Here is a 20,427-nt window from a genome sequence, read left to right on the forward strand (position 1 = left end):
CACCAGAAGGCGTGCAGAAGCCCCTCGATCACCCCTCGGCACCCACATCAAGACCTTGTGCTCCAGTGCTGGAAAGCCAACCTCAAGCGAGGCCCAGGAGCACGCGAGACACCTTCCCCTCCACGGGCCAGCAGTACTGCAGGCAGCCCGTCCCTCCATCAGCTCCAAAGCCCCCTTCCCAGAGAGGGGCCCGGCGGAGAGCCACGCGCGTAAAGCCTCTGACGGGCAAGAGCGAGCCAGGCGAGTGCTGAGAGAGGCCACCGGCTGGGTGGCTGCTGGGGGCTGAGCTGAGGAGGTGTGTGGCTCCGGCCTTCAGAGCTGCTTCTCACACCGGTGCTGAGAAGTAACGGCCAGCAAGAGAAGCGAGGGAGTTTGCTCAGACTCTTGAACAGTCCGTGGGGAAAAGAACATGCACAAAGCACATGGCAGAGGGCTGCGCTCCACCTCCCTCCTGCTGCCTTTGCCGGGCCGGGGAAGGCTCGGCACCCTGTGGCGCTCATGGCCCTGTCCTTCCCTGCCTGCCTCCCTCGGAGCCGCAGGGGCTGCCGATGGTGCGACTCGCGCGTCAGTGCGGAAGAGGCCTCGCCGCGTGGCACAGCCCCTCCGGCTGCCCTCCCAAGGATCTTCCAGCATAGCTGCTGCCCAGAGCCGCAGAGCCCCCGGGGAGCGGAGCCCCCTGCCCCCCCGCACCTCCTCCCTTCCCCGCGCCTCCCCAGCAGAGAATAAAGGCTTTACTTCCAAGCGCTGCTCTTGCCTCCTGGGATTCTTTTGCTGCTCTCGTGATTTACAGCTCATCACAACAGTCACCAGCAGCTCCTCCAACAGTGGGGCAAGACCTTATGCCTAACTGGCAAGGCAGAGGAGTGGGAGTTTCTCTTCAACCAGCCACAATGAGTTTTCTCACGTGGACTGGGAAGGCCTGGGCTATCAAGGAGTCATCAGGGAAGGAGAGGCGACTCCCAGCGCTTGCCCTCGCCTCTGTGTTGCTGAGCTAAGTTCATGTCCCTAGGTTAGGGTGCCTGTGGCACGAAGACTGCTGTGCTTCAGAGTTCTTGTGAAATGTTTCCACGGCCAGCAGTCGATTGCCTTCCGTTAATTCAGTGCAGCAGGAGCCTTGCGGCCCACCGCAGTTGCCGAGAAACCACAGAAAATCGACAGGCGAGAACAAGTACGGCTCACACTTCACACTCAGAGTGTGGAGGGTTGGGGCTTTTCTTGTTTTCTCTCCAAAAGACACAGAATAAAGGTGAGATGAGCACTGCTGCGGTGGGCCAGGCATTCTGGCGTGGACGTGACTGCCAGGCTCAGAGCTGAGATAGCGCAGGGCACGGGGGTGGCGAGAGGCAGGAGAATCGTCCCCAAGTAGAGGAGTGCTGAGGGAACCCTTCTCTCCTCCCCCGGGTGCTGGACCACTGTGCTTGCGCAAGCAAAGTTTGCATCCTGAGGGAAGAGGCGCTCCTTGTAAAGACAGTGGCGCAGCCTGTGTTTGGAGCCTGGAAAGGCAGGTGGAAGCTGTTCCGGTGGCTTGAGCAAACACCCCCCCAGAGAGCTGATGGCAGTGGCTGAGCAGCACACAGCCTGGGGGCAAGATGTAGGCACTGCTGACCCTTGTCTGTCACCTTGATTTCTCTGTACAGAAAGGGCACCCAGAACAGCTCAGGTAAGCTATGGGCCAATCTTGCAAAGAACTAAAGGAGGCTCCTGCAAAACAGTGCCTAGATAACACATAAAAAGGACCCTGTGTGTTTGCTGTAAGGTGCAACTCACGACAGTGCTGCAGCCTGCGTTTGGAGCCTTGGAAAGGCAGGTGGAAGCTGTTCCGGTGGCTTGAGCAAAGAAACCCCCAGCGAGCTGATGGCAGTGGCTGAGCAGCAAAGAGTCTGGGGGCTGATGCAGTAAAGCGACATAACTCAGAGCAGCTCTGTCCTTTGTGAGGAATTCATTCATGGCAGAGAGTCTTCTGAGCCTTTTGAAGAGAAGGCAGGCTTGGGAAAAGATCAGGTAACGGGATGGCGGGCTGGTGGCTCTGAGGAAGCCGTCCCAGGAGTCAACTTTTGCCTCCTTGTGACAGTGGTGCTCCAAACTCCCACTCTCCCTCCGTCCAAGTTGCGGTTTTCTAACCTGTCGCCCAGGAAGTGGGGCAAAGGCACCCCTGGGTGTCACCCTTTCTTCTAGGAGCCAGTCACAAGGTAGTTGCCTGATGCAACTACAGGACTCTCGTTGTGAGAGCACAGCCACCTTGGGGTTAGTGGCTTCACGCAGGGGAGGAGAGGCTCGCCGAGGAGAGAGCCTGCTCTTGCCTGACATGAGATTCCCATTGGCGGAGGTCTCCTCAAAGGCTGCGCGGGTCTGTCCCGTCCAAGAGCCTCTCTGAAACTATGGCAAGAATGGAGCGCGGTGACAGCCAGGAGTCAAGGCTTAACCTTCTTTTGTCCCGACAGTCAAGGTGCAAAAGAGGGAATGATGGGTCAGGGCACCTTCAGCCTCTCGCCTGGCTCTGTACTTGACACAGAGCTTGCTCCCCCATCCCGGTCAGGCTGGCAGCCTGCGGCAGCCTTCTTCAGACTGCACCCGGACTGCAGGCACATACACTACGTAGTGAACGCTGTCAGGCCGTGCCCGTGTCAGGCTGGAGCCTAGGCAGCCACTACCTTCCAGTCCGGGGCCCGATGTACGAAGTCTGCCGCACCCGGATCCAAAAGCATGACCTCAGGGTGGCTGCAGCCACCCTTGTTTTAGGAAATGTCCCCTGCTTGACTTTTAGAAACAGCAGCAACACTTGACTCCTTGACGGGAGAAACCTCCCACACCTGTATCCCAGGTGACGTCCCCCAGCACCAGTTTTTCCTTCGGCAAGTCACAGACAGTGCTTGAAAGAATGGTCTCTCCTGGGCTGCAGGAGCCTGGCGCCTCGAGGCAGCGCTGCGCCTGCTGCGACAAGGCTTCTTCCCGCCGCGTAACGCCAGGGCTGCTTGTAGAGCCTCAGGTTTTACACGTAGCAGCCGCAGGCTGCGGCCCAAGGCTATCGCAGTGCCTACCCCTCTTCTCCCCCACCTGCTTCCTCCCCTTGCTCGAGCAGGCTCTGGCGTAACAGCGGCGGCGGCCCTTCAGCCGCCCTTTGGAGGCAACGCCGCTCGCTCGGGGCCTGGTACCCAGCTTTACAGAGGCCTCTCTCTTTCGGCTGTGGCGGAGCTGCGAGCGCGTCGGGGCTTGGGGAGGGCAGGTGCGCTGCTAAAATGCACGAGCTCCCCCACTGCCTGCAGCTGGCCCACGCTGGCGCTGGGCTGTGGCCGTGGCACTGCTCGCAGCCCCTTTCCCCAGGCTGAGCAGCCCCTGCAAACCCTGCCGACGGTCCCGCACACGGCGCTGCCGAGCTGCGGAGCGAAGCCCCTGCAGAGACTTGCGTCTCCTCCCAGGCAGCAGAGGGAGGACGCTGCCGAACGGCCTCCAGAAATGCCAGGCTGGGCAATGGCAGTGGGGGGGCCTTGTGCCTTTGCAAGCCCTTGCGTAGGCCCCACGGAGGCTGCAGGGGGCTGAGCTGCCAGGCAAGGAACCACCATCTTATACCCAGGGTGGCTGCGGGCTCCCCCTGCCAGCCCACGAGCCTCGCTGGGCTGAGGCCTTTGCTCAGCAGGTCTGTGACAGCTTCAGGTCTCCGCTGGTCAGGGCGGCCACGTGCCCCTTCTGCCCTCTCCAGGCGGAGCAGGCCAAGCGAACCCGTGTGATGGGCGGTAGTGCAGGAGCCGCGAGAAGGCTGGGCTCAGCCGCGGGACATGGCGCCTGCAAGGTGCCCAGCATGAGAAGAGAAGGAGCCCAGCAGGACACCAGAGGCTCCCAGGCCACCACCAACTCACAGGTGCTCTGCTATAGAGATGCATACCTGGGAGCTGGGCAAAACTGGCCTTTGGGGTAATTGGGCTACCAAGGAACACGTCTCGACCATGTGAAAGACACCTCCTAGTGTAAATCAGGTTGTAAGGGGAGCTGCAGGGCAGTGAAGCAAGAGCAAGGCATTAAAGCGTGCTTGCAAGGGCCTAACAACAGCGCCGAGTGGACACCAGCCTCTGCGGCAGGCGACCACCAGCATCAACACTGGATTGCTTGAGGAGACCTCATTCCCAGCCAGCAAGCCCAACACCAAAGATTTGTCTCTGCCGCCATGGTCATCAGTGCTAGGGTAAGGCCAACATAAGACCACCCTTCCTCACTGCGTCCCCACTGGCCCTGCCCTCCCCCCCACCCCCCGGCACCTCACAACGGGGCTGTTATCGCCACGGGAACACGGATGCTTCCAAGGTTCCGTCCCACAGTGTCTCCAGTGCTGGCCACGGAGCGACAAGGTCAGGTGTGTAGCAGGGCCGGCCAGCACCAGGGGCCACTGATGCTCGGGAGAAGATGCAGGGGAGCTGCGCGGGCACAGGAGGGCCTGCGTGATGGCTCAGAGGGATGGCCCAAATCCACTGCAGGCCAGAGCAGGCTCAGGCCAGATTTCAGTTTTCTCTTTTCTCCAGTTTTCACTTTGCCCCCACGCTGGAAGACGGACTGCCGGTGGGAAGGAGGCTGCTGCGGGCAGGCCTAGCACTGCCTGCACTGTGCATCACCTGTCCCGGGCAGAGAGAGGGCAAGAGGCCCTGGGGCCAGAGCCCGCTGGCTTCATGGCCTTCCCTGCAAATGCCTCCTTTTCTCTTGCAGGTTTTGGAGACGGACGGCATGGCTGGCTGGGGCATCCCAGAAGCCATGGACTGGGAAAGCTATGGCTGCAGTGGCCAGGTACTGCCCCCGCAGCCAGCTGGCTGCACGGGGACAGATGGGGCCTTGGTTTTCCAAGAGCATCCAGAGGGGATCCTGGCAGAGGTGCTCGCCAGCCTCTTGGAGAGGAGCTGGCCTCGCAGAGGCCGGGGGGCAAGTGGGACAGCTGCTGCAGCTGTGGGGGGGGAGGAGGAGACACGTGCCTGGCACCAGGGCCCTGACGCCTCCCAGGCCCTCTCCCAGCTGCACGGAAGCAGTTGCAGCACCAGGCAAACCCCAGCGAACAACCATCCACACGTGCCTTGCAGCCAGTGACAGAGGCAAACTCTTCAGGGCAGTTCCTAGTGGAAACCTTTCTCAGGGCTCCCTTGTGCACAGTCTTCTGCAGTGCGGGAAGAGGGACTGCTGGTGGGAGAGAGCCCACTCCAGGCAGACAGCACTGCCTGTGCTGTGCACCGCCTGCTCCGGGCCGGGGGAGGAAGAGAGGCCCTGGGGCCAGAGTCTCTGGCTTCGTGGCTTCCCCTGCCAAAGCCTCCTTTTCTCTTTCAGGCTCTGGGCACCGACAGGCTGGCTGGCAGTGACCAGCCAGAACCCATGGAGTGGGAGAGCTATGGCTCCAGTGGCCAGGTATTCCCCCCGCAGCCGGCTGGATGGGGACTGATGGGGGCTTGCTCCTTCCTCTGCCTCCCAAGCATGTCAGTTGAGCAAGTCCTGGGAGAACAGGCCAGGAGGCGTCCTCAGGACACTGCAATGCCTTTGGCTGCAGAAAACCCATCAGCCTCCTCCTGCAAGCACTTCCTGGGCAGGCGCACTTGGGGACAAGCTCTCAGCAACGCTCACGGGAGTGCGGCACTGCTGTCACCTCCCGGGTGGGCAAAAAGGCCACAGGCGCTTGCCACCCTCCTGGAGAGGAGCTGGCCACTCAGAGGATTTGAGGGCAAGTGGCACAGCTGCCACGGCTGCAGAGGCGAAGGCGGTGAAACATGCTGGCGACAAGGGCCCTGCCACCTCCCAGGCCCTCTCCCAGAGGCGGGGAAGACACTGAAGGACCAAGCATGTGCTGGAGAACAGCCTTCCCGAGGCTCCTGGTAGCCAGGGACAGGCACAACACCGGCACTTTAGCTGCCTGCTTGCCCACAGTGCTCTCCAGCTCTGAAAGGGATGGGCTGCTGGGAAGGACCCTGCTGTGGGCAGGCAATAACACTGCCTGTGCTGCGCACCGCCTGCCCCGGGCAGGGAGAGGACAAGAGGCCCTGGGGCCAGAGCCTCTGGCTTTGTGGCTTCCCCTGCCAAAGCCTCCTTCTCTGTTCCAGGCTCTGGGCACCAACAGCCTGGCAGGCTGCAGCCAGCCTGAGCCAATGGAGTGGGAGAGTTACGGCTCCAGTGGCCAGGTATTCCCCCTGCTGCCGGCTGGATGGGGAGAGGTGGGGGCCTGGCCTTCCCCGTTCCTGTTGCTTCTGGGGTGAATTCCAAAAGCAGGCAGCAGGGATCCTGGCAGGGGTGTCAGGGAGGTCTCGCAGGCATGGGCGCTGGGGCAGAGCTGCCCAACGTGCAGCAGCGGCAAAGCCCTCGGGGGCTGGCTGCCTGAGCCCTCTCCCTGGCTGTGGCCTCACATCTGCACGGGAAGCCTCTGGCAGCGCGCGACTGGCAGCAGCTCTCCTCAGAAAGAGTCTGGGAAGCCAGGAAAGAGGCTCTGTTAATGCTGGGATGCCCCCAACACATTCCTTTCCCCTAAAAATGCCTCCTTTTCTGTTGCAGGCTAAAATGTCCTTCACCCTGGCTGCTGCTAGGAAGCGCCGCGCTTCCTCAGGCCTCCGTCTATAGCTCTTTCCTCCATTATGTAGATTTTTAGTGAAGAGAATGTTGTGTTTTTGTGTTTTTGTGTTTTTTAAATATATATTGATGTGTAGTTCTTTAAGTGTTGTGTGTTGTTTTTAAGTGAGCTCCAGTCACAAAAAGCATGCAGACTGTAGGTATGTTTGTTGAGCTTTGCTAAATAGCTGCATGATTTCAGCTATCATGTGCAGGTGAGGTCCCGAAGAAAGGTATCTGTAGGACTCCCCTTGAAATGTGGGTCTGGGGATGCCTGAGGGGGAAAGATCGACAAGCCCTATCCCCCGGCGTACCTCTGAAGCTTTCAGGATGGCTGCGAGAACATTTACCCACAGTCCACATGCCAAAGTCAAAGGGAAGCTGTAGGGCCCAAAGGACGGACAGCCTTGAAAGGCAAAGGCGAGCTCTCAGAGACTCGTGGTGAATACATGGCTCGGCATGGGCTTGGAAACCGTCAGGAAAGGCCTTATGGGGGGGGGGGTACAGTTTCCCAGGAGGGTCCTCGTGAAGAAATCGCCTGCTGCCAGGAATCGCGCCCGTGCTGGAGACCATGATGGCAGCTGCTACGTCCCTATGCAGTCACCGGGGACTGGAACCAAGTGACCAAGGGAGGTCGTCCCCGTTCCTTGGCGGGTGTGGGAGTTCATGTGTTGGGGCCCATTTTGTCTGCTTCAGTTGTGTAGCACTCATGTCCCAGGGCTGCGACCAGGCTTTCCCGTCCCTTGCAGCAGCCTGCTTTCTCCTCCTCCTGCCTCCCGGCTGCCGGGGCATCTGGCTGGCTCTCCAGCCCACGGCTCTGTGCTGAGACGCCTCGGATTTCCTCTCCCAAAGAGCTCGAGGAAGGGACGAGCTGACCACTGCACGCAAACGCTGGGCGAGAGGAGCTGGCGGGTGCAAGGAAGGCGGTGTCCTTCCCCTAACTGAGCAGGAAGAGGTCCCAACAGCTTTGACTGAGTCTCGTTCCAGTTTTGTGTGGTTTGGGGGGAATTCGGGGGCTCGCCCTTCACCGCTCGGTGCCTGCCAGGAAGAGGGGTCTTCGGGGAGGGCGAGGTGTGGGGCAGCACGGAGTGAGCCAGAGCAGCGTCCTGGTCGGCAGCGCTGCCTGCGCGTGTCTCTGAGCACCCATTTACTGGCTTGGGTGCTCTGGCTGGTGCTTGGGAAAGGCCAAGCCCTGGGCACACATGTCCATGCCCGGGGAAGGCCTGGCATAGGCTAGTCAAGGGCTGGCTCGGCCTTGCTCTTGAACTCTCCTGCAAGCCAAGGGCAGGCCAGGGCTGCAGGCCGGCCCTGCGGTGGACTCGCAGCAGCGGGGCGGTGGCGTGGGAAAGCGGCGACGCAACCGTGCGCGGTTGTGCTGGTAGTGCCAAGCGCTGGGAGACCGGCTGCGGCGAGCAGAGCTGCGTGCCGCTGGAGCGAGAGGTGCCAGCGGAGGGTCGCAGCTGCAGAAGGGCTCTTGATAGGAGCCATGGAGCATTATCTTGCTGCTGGCCTCCGAGACCTAGACGGACTGCTGAGTGCAGAGGAGAAGAGGGGCAAGGTGCGTGCTGGACGGATGCAGAGGGCTCAGCTTGGGAGCCGGCGACCACGCAGGGCTGCTCTGGGGCATGCGGCAGTGCGGAGGGAAGTGGCAGCGATAGACAGAGGGCAGTGGAGGCTCTCCGGGGGTCCTGTCTCTCTGCCCATGCTGGATTCCAGCTCAGCAGACGGCAGGGGTGCAGGGGTAGCGCGCAAGGACACAAGGGCTTTGGTCTACAGGCTTTGGAGCTGTAGGGAAGGAGGAGACGAAGCAGAGAGCTGCTGTGGAATAGGCCACTCTTTGCACTCTCCTTGGGCTCTTTAAAGAGCATTTCTGGTACGTGCTGGGCAAGAAGCCTCTTGAGATGGTGGCCCGAATGCCCATGAGCGTCTCTGTCTTTTTAGCTCGGGCGCAGAAGACAGCAACTCCGAGTAGGATGTCCTGAGCTGCCGGATATCCCGCTCGGGGTCCAACTCCCGTTGCTGCCTGGCTCCAACGCTGTCTTCTACCGGACCGAGCTGGGGGAAAAGGTAAAAGCAGGGCAACGGGGGAGGAAAAGTCCCTCCTTTTGCATTATCTCCTTGCCCAGACCCATTGAGCAGCCTGCAAAAGAAAGAGCCTTTCACAGAAATCAGCATGGCGACGTGCTGTAGAGTGGGAGCTGCAGTCCTTAAATGAGGCAGGCCTCAGCGGGCAAAGCAAGCTCCGGGCTCCGTGCCGCTGACAGAAGGCAGGAGTTGCAAAGAGCAGGGCCCGATACCGGCCACAGGTCGGCAGAGCGTCTCCCACCACTGCTCTCTGCCCGTGCGCGAGCTTGCCAGAGCCAACGCCAGCCTGCCTTGTGGCGCCGTGCAAGCGTGCCGCTCATGCCCCGCGTGCAGTAGGCAGCAAGGCGTCCAGGTGCTGGGGGAAGGGCTCCTTCTGGCAGGGCCCGAGATGTGAATCCAGGCTCTGCAGGCAATACCCTCAACCTCGGAGGCTTGAAAGCACTACCCTATGGGCTGACAAAGCTCGGAAGTCTCTTTCTCTCTTTCCTGATCTCTCCTACCCTGCTCATGCTGCGGACGATACTTTCTGCAGCTTCACCAGCCATCCGGTTATTTCAGTCTGGGAGATCCATACTGCCGCTCCCTGAGCTCCGAGTACAACAGTCTGCACGACCCACATTTGCGAGCCTACTACCACTGCAAAGACAACCTCCGGCGACTAAGGAGAGGAGGTTACATCACCAGCGACGGCAAAGTAGGTTGGACATCAGGGTGAGAAGAGCAGTTTCCATCGGAGGGGCAGCGGCAGGTTGCCAGAGCGCTTGCTGCAGCCGCTTCTTGCGGGTGGAGGGCGCAGGGCTGCTGGGCTGATTTCCCTGGGGGCAGAAGGAGCCCAGAGCCCACTCCGGGAATTCCCACTCCTGCTCTTCCAAGGCTGTGCCGCGCTGCCTCGGCGCCGACGGAGCAGCGGGCGTGTGGGCTGGCGGCGGAGCGAGGGGCGCTGCTCCCCGCTGGCTGGCTGGCTGGCTGGGAGCAAAGCCGCCAGCCGCTGCGCAGGGCAGGCTGTGCAGGGGAGCAGCTCCCGCTGCCTTAGCGCTCTTTGGGGCAAGGCAGGCTGCGGAGTGAGCGTGACAAGTGGTGGCTGCTTTCTCCCCCTCATCTCGCCATAGGTCGTTTGCACCCTGCGGGAGTTCAACGAGTACAGGCAGTACCTGACCACGCTCAGGATAGAGGCTGACAAAATGTACCGTCGAGAACAAGTACGTAAAGCCCAGGGTTCACAGGGCTGGGGCTGGGGGCGGGCAGGAAAGTCATCCCCCAGCGCCTGCCGGCAGTGCCGAGGGAAGTCCTTCTCTCCTGCCCTGGGTGCGCGGCTGAAGCAGAGCGCTGCTCTGGGCCAGCGTGAAGCCTGCACACGCAGGCGCGTGAGAGCATGTTGTGGCAAAGGGGAGCTAAAGCCTGCTGTCAACTTTCAGCAAATGCTTCGAGAACAACCGGCAAAATTAAAGAATGCCCCCGAACTGCCGCAAGGCATGGACATTTCTCGCCTGCGAGAGCGGCTGCTGTGGGAGCAACGAGAGAGCCTGAGAGCTGCAGAGCAGGACGTGAGGGCCAGGTAAGAGGCAGCACAAGGAAGGCCTGCGCTCGGAGCGGGCCCGTGGCCCTTCGGCGAGGTGCTGCCTGGGGCCTTGTGTTCCAGGAAAGTGCCCAGTTGCTGCGTGAGCAGAGGCTGGTTGTGCCTAGAGTGGTGCAAGCAGTGCCTGGAGGCTGGCAAAGGCAGCTGGAAGCTCTTTGGGGCACTGGAGCCAGGAAGCCCAGAGCAGGAGGAGGGCAGGGGCTGAGCAGGGAACGGTCTGGGCAAGACAGCTCCAGGCGCTCTCTTTCAGCCATCTGTATGTCTCTTCCAAGGTATCTCGCCAGGATTGCGGAGAGCATGGAGAAGCCTGAGGCTCCTGAAGAAGACGCACGCCTCCCCCAGCCGGCTGAGCAGGAGCAGGTGCGCCTGGCACTCTCAGTGGGCTCTTGTGCTCTCAGACTCCGCCACTCAGCACAAATCCCTTAGCTGCACCACGTGTCCCCACGGTCCCTGTTGCTGGTTTCTCGTGTGGCGAGCAGCCAAGCATGCAGCGTCCCTGAGGCCAGTAGTGGCAGTGCTTAGCCATTGGCGGGTTGGTTTCCTCCTGCAGGAGCTCAGAGGTTAGCTTAGAGAAGAGCCTGCTGTTGCCTGATTCTCATTAGCGGGGCATGTTAAATGCTGCCCGGCTCCATCCTGTGGCACAGCCTGACAGGCAAAGCATGACAGCAGCTGGGTGCTGCAGGAAGAAGGACTTGTTTTTTTTCTCTTGGTCTCAAAACTCACCTTCTTTCCATCAGCACTGGAAAAAGTGCAAGCGAGCCTCCGAGAAGAGGCGGAGGCGTCATGAGAGCAGGCAGCAGCCATGGCAGAAGAGCGCAGAGTCCAGTCCAACAACCTAACCTCCTCCCCCTCCTCTACCCTTTTCTTCACCAGTCACTCATCACTTCCTGCTGGTTTCTCTTACAGAAGCCTGTAACGAAAGAAGTGCATCACCAAGTCCGCACCACGCTGGCATGGACTTCGCTGACAGAAGCCCAGGAGCTGGAAGAGCTGGCTGAGAGCGTGCTCGAGGAAGTGCTGGAGAGGGTGAAAGAGCTGCGTCCGTCAGTGCACGTCCTAAGCAGGGCTCCCCTGGCAATCAGTGGAAGGTTATTTGCTAGCGCAAGAAGGGCAGAGCCTTCGGAGACGTCACCTGCAGATCTCCAGCAGGAAATTGCACAGGTGGCTAGAGCGATTGCAGCAACCCTTTTGGATCGCTTGGGGAAGCGTTTGGTAGGCAGCCCGTCAGACGCCTCTGAGGCCAGGCTGTCGGCCAGGCGGAGGCAGCAGCGCGTTGCCGGAGGAGCCACGCGAGCTGACAAATGGGGAGAAAGCAGAGCGAGGCAAGCTGAGGTGGCAGGCTGTGACGGAGCATCTTCTCTGCCTTCTCGGGACCAAATCGCCACAGATGCTGTTGAGCGTGTTGCAGCCACCTTGCAATCCTTCGTAGCTTCCCAATTTGAACGGCACTTCCAGTGCAAATTTTCTGACATCCTGAAGCTGCCCCTTGAGGCTATTTCCAAGAGAGAACCGCAGCCACCCCAGACACCTGTCTCCACCCAGGTCACAAAAGAAGGGCAAGGATCAGCTAGTGCCTCTGGACATCGGACACCAGACGCCACAAGGTTGCCCCTGCTGCAACCTTTGCAAAATGTTGCTGCTGTGTCGCAAGAGAGTAGCACACTTGCAAGGCGTGGCATCCAAAATGCCATTTCCAACGTTCAGCACCTCCATGCAGAATTAAAAGCGTATGCGGAAATGATTGTCCGTGATGCTCTTGACACCCTGAAGAAGGAGAAGAAGTTGTTAGAAAAAGAAATGCATGCCGAGGCAAGATGCTTTGAGGACACTTCAGAAGAAAGCACCGAGGAGAGTGAGCTAGTGGAGCAGCTAGTAGAGCAGTGTGGTCGCCCTCTGAGCACAGCGGCTTCAGGAGGGAACTGTGGAAGGCGGGTCGCAAAAGAGCCCAGACCAAGAGGTGGGAAGGAGAGCTCTCTGGGCCAGGGCTTTCTAAGGCCGGAAGAAAAGAAAATCCCTGCTAAAAAATTACACAAGCGTCCAGCAGGCATGAAGCTCCCACCTATCACCATCCCCGGAATGGTCATGCCTTCAGAGGACGAAGCAGAATCTGAAGAATCTCAAGAGGAACTGTCACCTAATCTCCTCCCACCTGTCCTGCAAAGCTCCGAGCAAGATGCTCAGAGCACACCAGAAGGCGTGCAGAAGCCCCTCGATCACCCCTCGGCACCCACATCAAGACCTTGTGCTCCAGTGCTGGAAAGCCAACCTCAAGCGAGGCCCAGGAGCACGCGAGACACCTTCCCCTCCACGGGCCAGCAGTACTGCAGGCAGCCCGTCCCTCCATCAGCTCCAAAGCCCCCTTCCCAGAGAGGGGCCCGGCGGAGAGCCACGCGCGTAAAGCCTCTGACGGGCAAGAGCGAGCCAGGCGAGTGCTGAGAGAGGCCACCGGCTGGGTGGCTGCTGGGGGCTGAGCTGAGGAGGTGTGTGGCTCCGGCCTTCAGAGCTGCTTCTCACACCGGTGCTGAGAAGTAACGGCCAGCAAGAGAAGCGAGGGAGTTTGCTCAGACTCTTGAACAGTCCGTGGGGAAAAGAACATGCACAAAGCACATGGCAGAGGGCTGCGCTCCACCTCCCTCCTGCTGCCTTTGCCGGGCCGGGGAAGGCTCGGCACCCTGTGGCGCTCATGGCCCTGTCCTTCCCTGCCTGCCTCCCTCGGAGCCGCAGGGGCTGCCGATGGTGCGACTCGCGCGTCAGTGCGGAAGAGGCCTCGCCGCGTGGCACAGCCCCTCCGGCTGCCCTCCCAAGGATCTTCCAGCATAGCTGCTGCCCAGAGCCGCAGAGCCCCCGGGGAGCGGAGCCCCCTGCCCCCCCGCACCTCCTCCCTTCCCCGCGCCTCCCCAGCAGAGAATAAAGGCTTTACTTCCAAGCGCTGCTCTTGCCTCCTGGGATTCTTTTGCTGCTCTCGTGATTTACAGCTCATCACAACAGTCACCAGCAGCTCCTCCAACAGTGGGGCAAGACCTTATGCCTAACTGGCAAGGCAGAGGAGTGGGAGTTTCTCTTCAACCAGCCACAATGAGTTTTCTCACGTGGACTGGGAAGGCCTGGGCTATCAAGGAGTCATCAGGGAAGGAGAGGCGACTCCCAGCGCTTGCCCTCGCCTCTGTGTTGCTGAGCTAAGTTCATGTCCCTAGGTTAGGGTGCCTGTGGCACGAAGACTGCTGTGCTTCAGAGTTCTTGTGAAATGTTTCCACGGCCAGCAGTCGATTGCCTTCCGTTAATTCAGTGCAGCAGGAGCCTTGCGGCCCACCGCAGTTGCCGAGAAACCACAGAAAATCGACAGGCGAGAACAAGTACGGCTCACACTTCACACTCAGAGTGTGGAGGGTTGGGGCTTTTCTTGTTTTCTCTCCAAAAGACACAGAATAAAGGTGAGATGAGCACTGCTGCGGTGGGCCAGGCATTCTGGCGTGGACGTGACTGCCAGGCTCAGAGCTGAGATAGCGCAGGGCACGGGGGTGGCGAGAGGCAGGAGAATCGTCCCCAAGTAGAGGAGTGCTGAGGGAACCCTTCTCTCCTCCCCCGGGTGCTGGACCACTGTGCTTGCGCAAGCAAAGTTTGCATCCTGAGGGAAGAGGCGCTCCTTGTAAAGACAGTGGCGCAGCCTGTGTTTGGAGCCTGGAAAGGCAGGTGGAAGCTGTTCCGGTGGCTTGAGCAAACACCCCCCCAGAGAGCTGATGGCAGTGGCTGAGCAGCACACAGCCTGGGGGCAAGATGTAGGCACTGCTGACCCTTGTCTGTCACCTTGATTTCTCTGTACAGAAAGGGCACCCAGAACAGCTCAGGTAAGCTATGGGCCAATCTTGCAAAGAACTAAAGGAGGCTCCTGCAAAACAGTGCCTAGATAACACATAAAAAGGACCCTGTGTGTTTGCTGTAAGGTGCAACTCACGACAGTGCTGCAGCCTGCGTTTGGAGCCTTGGAAAGGCAGGTGGAAGCTGTTCCGGTGGCTTGAGCAAAGAAACCCCCAGCGAGCTGATGGCAGTGGCTGAGCAGCAAAGAGTCTGGGGGCTGATGCAGTAAAGCGACATAACTCAGAGCAGCTCTGTCCTTTGTGAGGAATTCATTCATGGCAGAGAGTCTTCTGAGCCTTTTGAAGAGAAGGCAGGCTTGGGAAAAGATCAGGTAACGGGATGGCGGGCTGGTGGCTCTGAGGAAGCCGTCCCAGGAGTCAACTTTTGCCTCCTTGTGACAGTGGTGCTCCAAACTCCCACTCTCCCTCCGTCCAAGTTGCGGTTTTCTAACCTGTCGCCCAGGAAGTGGGGCAAAGGCACCCCTGGGTGTCACCCTTTCTTCTAGGAGCCAGTCACAAGGTAGTTGCCTGATGCAACTACAGGACTCTCGTTGTGAGAGCACAGCCACCTTGGGGTTAGTGGCTTCACGCAGGGGAGGAGAGGCTCGCCGAGGAGAGAGCCTGCTCTTGCCTGACATGAGATTCCCATTGGCGGAGGTCTCCTCAAAGGCTGCGCGGGTCTGTCCCGTCCAAGAGCCTCTCTGAAACTATGGCAAGAATGGAGCGCGGTGACAGCCAGGAGTCAAGGCTTAACCTTCTTTTGTCCCGACAGTCAAGGTGCAAAAGAGGGAATGATGGGTCAGGGCACCTTCAGCCTCTCGCCTGGCTCTGTACTTGACACAGAGCTTGCTCCCCCATCCCGGTCAGGCTGGCAGCCTGCGGCAGCCTTCTTCAGACTGCACCCGGACTGCAGGCACATACACTACGTAGTGAACGCTGTCAGGCCGTGCCCGTGTCAGGCTGGAGCCTAGGCAGCCACTACCTTCCAGTCCGGGGCCCGATGTACGAAGTCTGCCGCACCCGGATCCAAAAGCATGACCTCAGGGTGGCTGCAGCCACCCTTGTTTTAGGAAATGTCCCCTGCTTGACTTTTAGAAACAGCAGCAACACTTGACTCCTTGACGGGAGAAACCTCCCACACCTGTATCCCAGGTGACGTCCCCCAGCACCAGTTTTTCCTTCGGCAAGTCACAGACAGTGCTTGAAAGAATGGTCTCTCCTGGGCTGCAGGAGCCTGGCGCCTCGAGGCAGCGCTGCGCCTGCTGCGACAAGGCTTCTTCCCGCCGCGTAACGCCAGGGCTGCTTGTAGAGCCTCAGGTTTTACACGTAGCAGCCGCAGGCTGCGGCCCAAGGCTATCGCAGTGCCTACCCCTCTTCTCCCCCACCTGCTTCCTCCCCTTGCTCGAGCAGGCTCTGGCGTAACAGCGGCGGTGGCCCTTCAGCCGCCCTTTGGAGGCAACGCCGCTTGCTCGGGGCCTGGTACCCAGCTTTACAGAGGCCTCTCTCTTTCGGCTGTGGCGGAGCTGCGAGCGCGTCGGGGCTTGGGGAGGGCAGGTGCGCTGCTAAAATGCACGAGCTCCCCCACTGCCTGCAGCTGGCCCACGCTGGCGCTGGGCTGTGGCCGTGGCACTGCTCGCAGCCCCTTTCCCCAGGCTGAGCAGCCCCTGCAAACCCTGCCGACGGTCCCGCACATGGCGCTGCCGAGCTGCGGAGCGAAGCCCCTGCAGAGACTTGCGTCTCCTCCCAGGCAGCAGAGGGAGGACGCTGCCGAACGGCCTCCAGAAATGCCAGGCTGGGCAATGGCAGTGGGGGGCCTTGTGCCTTTGCAAGCCCTTGCGTAGGCCCCACGGAGGCTGCAGGGGGCTGAGCTGCCAGGCAAGGAACCACCATCTTATACCCAGGGTGGCTGCGGGCTCCCCCTGCCAGCCCACGAGCCTCGCTGGGCTGAGGCCTTTGCTCAGCAGGGGTGCGACAGCTTCAGGTCTGCGCTGGTCAGGGCAGCCACGTGCCCCTTCTGCCCTCTCCAGGCGGAGCAGGCCAAGCGAACCCGTGTGATGGGCGGTAGTGCAGGAGCCGTGAGAAGGCTGGGCTCAGCCGCGGGACATGGCGCCTGCAAGGTGCCCAGCATGAGAAGAGAAGGAGCCCAGCAGGACACCAGAGGCTCCCAGGCCACCACCAACTCACAGGTGCTCTGCTATAGAGATGCATACCTGGGAGCTGGGCAAAACTGGCCTTTGGGGTAATTGGGCTACCAAGGAACACGTCTCGACCATGTGAAAGACACCTCCTAGTGTAAATCAGGTTGTAAGGGGAGCTGCAGGGCAGTGAAGCAAGAGCAAGGCATTAAAGCGTGCTTGCAAGGGCCTAACAACAGCGCCGAGTGGACACCAGCCTCTGCGGCAGGCGACCACCAGCATCAACACTGGATTGCTTGAGGAGACCTCATTCCCAGCCAGCAAGCCCAACACCAAGGATTTGTCTCTGCCGCCATGGTCATCAGTGCTAGGGTAAGGCCAACATAAGACCACCCTTCCTCACTGCGTCCCCACTGGCCCTGCCCTCCCCCCCACCCCCCGGCACCTCACAACGGGGCTGTTATCGCCACGGGAACACGGATGCTTCCAAGGTTCCGTCCCACAGTGTCTCCAGTGCTGGCCACGGAGCGACAAGGTCAGGTGTGTAGCAGGGCCGGCCAGCACCAGGGGCCACTGATGCTCGGGAGAAGATGCAGGGGAGCTGCGCGGGCACAGGAGGGCCTGCGTGATGGCTCAGAGGGATGGCCCAAATCCACTGCAGGCCAGAGCAGGCTCAGGCCAGATTTCAGTTTTCTCTTTTCTCCAGTTTTCACTTTGCCCCCACGCTGGAAGACGGACTGCCGGTGGGAAGGAGGCTGCTGCGGGCAGGCCTAGCACTGCCTGCACTGTGCATCACCTGTCCCGGGCAGAGAGAGGGCAAGAGGCCCTGGGGCCAGAGCCCGCTGGCTTCATGGCCTTCCCTGCAAATGCCTCCTTTTCTCTTGCAGGCTTTGGAGACGGACGGCATGGCTGGCTGGGGCATCCCAGAAGCCATGGACTGGGAAAGCTATGGCTGCAGTGGCCAGGTACTGCCCCCGCAGCCAGCTGGCTGCACGGGGACAGATGGGGCCTTGGTTTTCCAAGAGCATCCAGAGGGGATCCTGGCAGAGGTGCTCGCCAGCCTCTTGGAGAGGAGCTGGCCTCGCAGAGGCCGGGGGGCAAGTGGGACAGCTGCTGCAGCTGTGGGGGGGGAGGAGGAGACACGTGCCTGGCACCAGGGCCCTGACGCCTCCCAGGCCCTCTCCCAGCTGCACGGAAGCAGTTGCAGCACCAGGCAAACCCCAGCGAACAACCATCCACACGTGCCTTGCAGCCAGTGACAGAGGCAAACTCTTCAGGGCAGTTCCTAGTGGAAACCTTTCTCAGGGCTCCCTTGTGCACAGTCTTCTGCAGTGCGGGAAGAGGGACTGCTGGTGGGAGAGAGCCCACTCCAGGCAGACAGCACTGCCTGTGCTGTGCACCGCCTGCTCCGGGCCGGGGGAGGAAGAGAGGCCCTGGGGCCAGAGTCTCTGGCTTCGTGGCTTCCCCTGCCAAAGCCTCCTTTTCTCTTTCAGGCTCTGGGCACCGACAGGCTGGCTGGCAGTGACCAGCCAGAACCCATGGAGTGGGAGAGCTATGGCTCCAGTGGCCAGGTATTCCCCCCGCAGCCGGCTGGATGGGGACTGATGGGGGCTTGCTCCTTCCTCTGCCTCCCAAGCATGTCAGTTGAGCAAGTCCTGGGAGAACAGGCCAGGAGGCGTCCTCAGGACACTGCAATGCCTTTGGCTGCAGAAAACCCATCAGCCTCCTCCTGCAAGCACTTCCTGGGCAGGCGCACTTGGGGACAAGCTCTCAGCAGCGCTCACGGGAGTGCGGCACTGCTGTCACCTCCCGGGTGGGCAAAAAGGCCACAGGCGCTTGCCACCCTCCTGGAGAGGAGCTGGCCACTCAGAGGATTTGAGGGCAAGTGGCACAGCTGCCACGGCTGCAGAGGCGAAGGCGGTGAAACATGCCGGCTACAAGGGCCCTGCCACCTCCCAGGCCCTCTCCCAGAGGCGGGGAAGACACTGAAGGACCAAGCATGTGCTGGAGAACAGCCTTCCCGAGGCTCCTGGTAGCCAGGGACAGGCACAACACCGGCACTTTAGCTGCCTGCTTGCCCACAGTGCTCTCCAGCTCTGAAAGGGATGGGCTGCTGGGAAGGACCCTGCTGTGGGCAGGCAATAACACTGCCTGTGCTGCGCACCGCCTGCCCCGGGCAGGGAGAGGACAAGAGGCCCTGGGGCCAGAGCCTCTGGCTTTGTGGCTTCCCCTGCCAAAGCCTCCTTCTCTGTTCCAGGCTCTGGGCACCAACAGCCTGGCAGGCTGCAGCCAGCCTGAGCCAATGGAGTGGGAGAGTTACGGCTCCAGTGGCCAGGTATTCCCCCTGCTGCCGGCTGGATGGGGAGAGGTGGGGGCCTGGCCTTCCCCGTTCCTGTTGCTTCTGGGGTGAATTCCAAAAGCAGGCAGCAGGGATCCTGGCAGGGGTGTCAGGGAGGTCTCGCAGGCATGGGCGCTGGGGCAGAGCTGCCCAACGTGCAGCAGCGGCAAAGCCCTCGGGGGCTGGCTGCCTGAGCCCTCTCCCTGGCTGTGGCCTCACGTCTGCACGGGAAGCCTCTGGCAGCGCGCGACTGGCAGCAGCTCTCCTCAGAAAGAGTCTGGGAAGCCAGGAAAGAGGCTCTGTTAATGCTGGGATGCCCCCAACACATTCCTTTCCCCTAAAAATGCCTCCTTTTCTGTTGCAGGCTAAAATGTCCTTCACCCTGGCTGCTGCTAGGAAGCGCCGCGCTTCCTCAGGCCTCCGTCTATAGCTCTTTCCTCCATTATGTAGATTTTTAGTGAAGAGAATGTTGTGTTTTTGTGTTTTTGTGTTTTTTAAATATATATTGATGTGTAGTTCTTTAAGTGTTGTGTGTTGTTTTTAAGTGAGCTCCAGTCACAAAAAGCATGCAGACTGTAGGTATGTTTGTTGAGCTTTGCTAAATAGCTGCATGATTTCAGCTATCATGTGCAGGTGAGGTCCCGAAGAAAGGTATCTGTAGGACTCCCCTTGAAATGTGGGTCTGGGGATGCCTGAGGGGGAAAGATCGACAAGCCCTATCCCCCGGCGTACCTCTGAAGCTTTCAGGATGGCTGCGAGAACATTTACCCACAGTCCACATGCCAAAGTCAAAGGGAAGCTGTAGGGCCCAAAGGACGGACAGCCTTGAAAGGCAAAGGCGAGCTCTCAGAGACTCGTGGTGAATACATGGCTCGGCATGGGCTTGGAAACCGTCAGGAAAGGCCTTATGGGGGGGGGGGTACAGTTTCCCAGGAGGGTCCTCGTGAAGAAATCGCCTGCTGCCAGGAATCGCGCCCGTGCTGGAGACCATGATGGCAGCTGCTACGTCCCTATGCAGTCACCGGGGACTGGAACCAAGTGACCAAGGGAGGTCGTCCCCGTTCCTTGGCGGGTGTGGGAGTTCATGTGTTGGGGCCCATTTTGTCTGCTTCAGTTGTGTAGCACTCATGTCCCAGGGCTGCGACCAGGCTTTCCCGTCCCTTGCAGCAGCCTGCTTTCTCCTCCTCCTGCCTCCCGGCTGCCGGGGCATCTGGCTGGCTCTCCAGCCCACGGCTCTGTGCTGAGACGCCTCGGATTTCCTCTCCCAAAGAGCTCGAGGAAGGGACGAGCTGACCACTGCACGCAAACGCTGGGCGAGAGGAGCTGGCGGGTGCAAGGAAGGCGGTGTCCTTCCCCTAACTGAGCAGGAAGAGGTCCCAACAGCTTTGACTGAGTCTCGTTCCAGTTTTGTGTGGTTTGGGGGGAATTCGGGGGCTCGCCCTTCACCGCTCGGTGCCTGCCAGGAAGAGGGGTCTTCGGGGAGGGCGAGGTGTGGGGCAGCACGGAGTGAGCCAGAGCAGCGTCCTGGTCGGCAGCGCTGCCTGCGCGTGTCTCTGAGCACCCATTTACTGGCTTGGGTGCTCTGGCTGGTGCTTGGGAAAGGCCAAGCCCTGGGCACACATGTCCATGCCCGGGGAAGGCCTGGCATAGGCTAGTCAAGGGCTGGCTCGGCCTTGCTCTTGAACTCTCCTGCAAGCCAAGGGCAGGCCAGGGCTGCAGGCCGGCCCTGCGGTGGACTCGCAGCAGCGGGGCGGTGGCGTGGGAAAGCGGCGACGCAACCGTGCGCGGTTGTGCTGGTAGTGCCAAGCGCTGGGAGACCGGCTGCGGCGAGCAGAGCTGCGTGCCGCTGGAGCGAGAGGTGCCAGCGGAGGGTCGCAG

This window comes from Apteryx mantelli, unplaced genomic scaffold, assembly GCF_036417845.1.
Source record: "Apteryx mantelli isolate bAptMan1 unplaced genomic scaffold, bAptMan1.hap1 HAP1_SCAFFOLD_78, whole genome shotgun sequence".
Lineage (NCBI taxonomy): Eukaryota > Metazoa > Chordata > Aves > Apterygiformes > Apterygidae > Apteryx > Apteryx mantelli.